Consider the following 6000-nt stretch of genomic DNA (forward strand, 5'->3'; position numbering starts at 1 on the left):
GGCCCAAACCCAGTCCAGCGGGAGAGAATAACCTGGGTTTAGATTAATAAGTGCACCATCACATAGCATGTCATTACCTGGGGTTCCTTTGTACACCTAATTTTGGCAGTAGAGGATGTAGTTTCCAGTTTCTTCTCTTTTGGTTATGTTCTCTTAGATGAATAAATATTTGGCTCAATACAACGGCTCCCAGATATTATGAAGCCCATAACAATGGCATTGCAGTAATGGTGCAACAACTAAACCTCTCAATGGTGGTTCTGCTGATATTAGGCTTCCACTGCTGTCAGGTCCACACCTACACATCACCATCCAGCTGACATGATGATCAGAGAATCTCGTTCGTCTGAGTAGTAATGAGACATATGGATCTGACCGCTTGGGGGATATTGTGCCTTATAAATGCTTGGTTTTTATGGGTAATGACTAGAGATGAGCGAACACTAAAATGCTCGGGTACTCGTTATTCGAGACGAACTTTTCCCGATGCTCGAGTGCTCGTCTCGAATAACGAACCCCATTGAAGTCAATGGGAGACTCGAGCATTTTTCAAGGGGACCAAGGCTCTGCACAGGGAAGCTTGGCCAAACACCTGGGAACCTCAGAAAAGGATGGAAACACCACGGAAATGGACAGGAAACAGCAGGGGCAGCATGCATGGATGCCTCTGAGGCTGCCTAATCGCACCATTATGCCAAAATTATGGGCAACAGCATGGCCATGACAGAGTGACAGAATGAAGCTAGATAGCATCTAAAACATCCAATAATTGACCCTGACACTATAGGGGACGGCATGCAGAGGCAGCGGCAGCAGGCTAGAGAGTGTCATGGCGACATACCCTAAATGGACTCAGGCTTCAAACCAATGGGTGGCAGAGAGGAACCAAAGGAGGTGAGCAAGAAGCGCTCAAATAATATCGCTACATGATAAAAGTTTGCCAGTATATTTTGTGGATTACACAGCAGGGTGGCGACAAAGTTAACATGGAAGCCATGAAAACAACCCCAAATTCTGCCTGACACAGCTCGTTTGATAAGGGGACCATGTATGCTTACAGTTCATGCCAGTCGCTGCACTTGCTGCCAGTCTCCTTTCGAATAGTTTAAAATAATAATAACCCTCATCCATAAAGCTCTGTATAATGCTGCACCCCCCTACCTCTCCTCTCTTATCTCAGTCTATCGCCCAACCCGTGCTCTTAGATCCGCCAGTGATCTTAGATTAACCTCTACCCTAGTGCGGACCTCCCACTCGCGTCTCCAAGACTTCTCTAGAGCTGCACCAATTCTATGGAATGCTCTGCCCCGGACTATCAGACTAATACCTAACCTCCAAAGTTTCAAACGTGCTCTTAAAACCCATTTCTTTAGGCAAGCCTATAACACTCATTAACTGCATGAAGTTTTAACTCTTCTACTAACCCGTCCTGTGTCGTCCTCCCATCTGTTATCCAGCAACCAACAGGCACCAGACTTCTCTGCAGTCCCATTCACCCTGGACCTGGTATATAAGATGACGGCTGAGTGTTTCAAGCGACAGCAATTCCATTTATTATATTTTTTTCTATTCCCTAAGAAGAATGGCTTGACCATTAAATATTCTTTTACCTCGTGTTACCCCATCATCTTCATAATCCGTAAGCTCTGGCGAGCAGGGACCTCACTCCTGTTGTTCCATACAAATGTTGTGCTCTGTTACATTACATTTGTATTTGTTTCCTATGATTTGTAAAGCGCTGCAGAATATGATGACGCTATATAAATAAAGATTATTATTATTATGGAGGCAGTGAACTAGTAGTAGATTAAAGGTGCTGCAACTATGTTAGTTGGATCTTGTGATGGAGCTGGCGCTCTGCAGCCAGGCGAGCTTTCGCCAATCCAAGCCCCTGTTTCTAGGCTACTCCCCAAACAGCACTTCTAAGAACCTTTTGTATAAGATCAAGTGTAGTAGCGTTCTTATAAGTTTAGGATATGCCGGGTGAGGGGAATGTAAACAGATGCGCAAGAAGCGCTGAAATAATATCCCTAAATGGTAAAAGTTTGCCAGTATATTTTGTGGATAACACAGCAGGGTGGCGACAAAGTTAACAACTTTGATGTGGAATCCATGAAAACAACCCAAATTTCTGCCTGACACACCTCGTTTGATAAAGGGACGATGTATGGAGGCAGCTATATGGACGACTTTTGGAGGTAGCAATGGAGACAACGTGTGGAGGCTGCTATGGAGACAATTTAATTTGGATAGTGCCTGTATGTGGCAGTCCCAAAAATGTTTCAAACCAGAGGAGCAGGTAGGTGGCCCTCCAGTAAAATGGAATAGATTGAGTGCCTGTATGTGGCAGTCCCAAAAATGTTTCAAACCAGAGGAGCAGGTAGGTGGCCCTCCAGTAAAATGGAATAGATTGAGTGCCTGTATGTGGCAGTCCCAAAAATTGTTCAAACCAGAGGAGCAGGTAGGTGGCCCTCCAGTAAAATGGAATAGATTGAGTGCCTGTATGTGGCAGTCCCAAACATTTTTCAAACCAGAGGAGCAGGTAGGTGGCCCTCCAGTAAAATGGAATAGATTGAGTGCCTGTATGTGGCAGTCCCAAAAATGTTTCAAACCAGAGGAGCAGGTAGGTGGCCCTCCAGTAAAATGGAATAGATTGAGTGCCTGTATGTGGCACTCACAAAAATTGTTTCAAACAGAGGACCGGGTAGGTGGCCCTCCAGAAAAATTAAATGCATGAAGTACTATAGCAAGAGCCAGTGGGCCCTGTCAAAAAATAGCCATTTTCCTCTGCTTTACTGTACAAAGAGGAGGAGAAGGAGGAAAATGAGGAGGAGGAGTGGATCAATTATTCAGGTTGAGCTTCCTTCACCTGGTGGAGATTGGAAATTCTGAGAAATCCAGCCTTTATTCATTTTAATAAGCGTCAGCCTGTCAGCGCTGTCAGTCGACAGGCGTGTACGCTTATCGGTGATGATGCCACCAGCTGCACTGAAAACCCGCTCGGACAAGACGCTAGCGGCAGGGCAGGCAAGAACCTCCAAGGCGTACAGCGCCAGTTCGTGCCACATGTCCAGCTTTGAAACCCAGTAGTTGTAGGGAGCTGTGTGATCATTTAGGACGATGGTATGGTCAGCTACGTACTCCCTCACCATCTTTCTGTAAAGATCAGCCCTACTCTGCCGAGACTGGGGACAGGTGACAGTGTCTTGCTGGGGTGACATAAAGCTGGCAAAAGCCTTGTAAAGCGTACCCTTGCCAGTGCTGGACAAGCTGCCTGCTCGCCTACTCTCCCTCGCTACTTGTCCCGCAGAACTACGCACTCTGCCGCTACCGCTGTCAGAAGGGAAATACTGTTTCAGCTTGTGCACCAGGGCCTGCTGGTATTCATGCATTCTCACACTCCTTTCCTCTGCAGGGATGAGAGTGGAAAGATTTTGCTTGTACCGTGGGTCCAGGAGAGTGAACACCCAGTAATCGGTGCTGGAATAAATTCTTTGAACGCGAGGGTCACGGGATAGGCAGCCTAGCATGAAATCTGCCATATGCGCCAGAGTACCAACGCGTAAGAATTCACTCCCCTCACTGGCCTGACTGTCCATTTCCTCCTCCTCCAACTCCTCCAACTCCTCTTCTTCTGCCCATACACGCTGAACAGTGAAGGACTCAACAATGGTCCCCTCTTGTGTCTCGCCAACATTCTCCTCCTCTTCCTCCTCATCCTCCTCCACCTCCACCTCCTCCGATATGCGCTGAGAAACAGACCTCAGGGTGCTTTGGCTATCAACAAGGGAATATTCTTCCCCCGTCTCTTGTGACGAGCGCAAAGCTTCCGACTTCATGCTGACCAGAGAGTTTTTCAACAGGCCAAGCAGCGGGATGGTGAGGCTGATGATGGCGGCATCGCCACTGACCATCTGTGTTGACTCCTCAAAGTTACTCAGCACCTGACAGATATCAGACATCCACGTCCACTCCTCATTGTAGACTTGAGGAAGCTGACTGACCTGACTACCAGTTCTGGTGGAAGTTGACATCTGGCAGTCTACAATCGCTCTGCGCTGCTGGTAAACTCTGGATAACATGGTCAGTGTTGAATTCCACCTCGTGGGCACGTCGCACAACAGTCGGTGAGCGGGCAGTTGGAGGCGGCGCTGCGCTGCCCTGAGAGTGGCAGCATCTGGGCTGGACTTCCTGAAATGCGCACAGATGCGGCGCACCTTCGTGAGCAAATCAGACAGATTGGGGTATGTCTTGAGGAAACGCTGCACTATCAGATTTAACACATGGGCCAGGCATGGCACATGTGTCAGTCTGCCGAGTTGCAGAGCCGCCACCAGGTTACGGCCGTTGTCACACACAACCATTCCCGGCTTGAGGTTCAGCGGTGCCAGCCACAGATCAGTCTGCGCCGTGATGCCCTGTAATAGCTCTTGGGCGGTGTGCCTTTTGTCGCCTAGGCTCAGCAGTTTGAGCACCGCCTGCTGTCGCTTAGCGACGGCACTGCTGCTGTGCCTAGAGCTACCGACTGATGGCGCCGTGCCCACGGATGGTAGTTCGGAGGAGGAGGTGGAGGAGGGGTGGGAGGAGGAGGAGGCATAGTAGGCCTGAAACACCTGGACCGAGGTAGGCCCCGCAATCCTCGGCGTCGGCAGTATATGAGCAGCCCCAGGGTCAGACTCGGTCCCAGCCTCCACCAAGTTAACCCAATGTGCCGTCAGCGATATATAGTGGCCCTGCCCGGCAGCACTCGTCCACGTATCCGTGGTCAGGTGGACCTTGTCAGAAACGGCGTTGGTCAGGGCACGGATGATGTTGTCTGACACGTGCTGGTGCAGGGCTGGGACGGCACATCGGGAAAAGTAGTGGCGGCTGGGGACCGAATACCGAGGGGCGGCCGCCGCCATGAGGTTGCGAAAGGCCTCGGTCTCTACTAGCCTATAGGGCAGCATCTCCAGGCTAAGCAATCTGGAGATGTGCACATTAAGGGCTTGGGCGTGCGGGTGGGTTGCACTATATTTGCGTTTCCGCTCCAGCGTCTGGGGTATGGAGAGCTGAACGCTGGTGGATGCTGTGGAGGATCGTGGAGGCGACGATGGGGTTTTTGTGGCAGGGTCCTGGGCAGGGGGCTGACTAGCAGCTGACACAGGGGAAGGAGCAGTGGTGTGCACGGCCGGAGGTGAACGGGCTTGTTGCCACTGAGTGGGGTGCTTAGCATTCATATGCCTGCGCATACTGGTGGTAGTTAAGCTAGTAGTGGTGGAACCCCTGCTGAGCCTGGTTTGGCAAATGTTGCACACCACAGTCCGTCGGTCATCCGGTGTTTCCTTAAAGAACCTCCACACTTCTGAAGATCTAGCCCTCGCCGCAAGAGCCCTCACCACGGGAGCTTCACTAGTTGACAGTGGCGCTGATGCACCAGCTCTGGCCCTGCCTCTCCGTCTGGCCCCACCACTGCCTCTTCCAACCTGTTCAGGTCGAGGACTCTCCTCCGTCTCAGAAGCACTGTGTTCACCCGGCCTCTCAACCCAGCTTGGGTCTGTCACCTCATCATCCTCCGATCCCTCAGTCTGCTCCCCCCTCGGACTTCCTGCCCTGACAACAACTTCCCCACTGTCTGACAACCGTGTCTCCTCATCGTCGGACACCTCTTTACACACTTCCACTACGTCAAGAAGGTCATCATCACCCACAGACTGTGACTGGTGGAAAACCTGGGCATCGGAAAATTGCTCAGCAGCAACCGGACAAGTGGTTTGTGACTGTGGGAAGGGTCCAGAAAACAGTTCCTCAGAGTATGCCGGTTCAAATGGCAAATTTTCCTGGGAGGGGGCAGACTGGGGGGGAGGAGGCTGAGGTGCAGGAGCTGGAGGAGTGGGGATTTCGGTGACATGGGTGGACTGCGTGGAAGACTGACTGGTGGTGGACAAATTGCTCGAAGCATTGTCAGCAATCCACGACATCACCTGTTCGCACTGTTCTGGCCTCAACAGTGCTCTACCA

The sequence above is a fragment of the Engystomops pustulosus genome, chromosome 7 (assembly GCF_040894005.1).
Source record: "Engystomops pustulosus chromosome 7, aEngPut4.maternal, whole genome shotgun sequence".
Taxonomy (NCBI): Eukaryota; Metazoa; Chordata; class Amphibia; order Anura; family Leptodactylidae; genus Engystomops; species Engystomops pustulosus.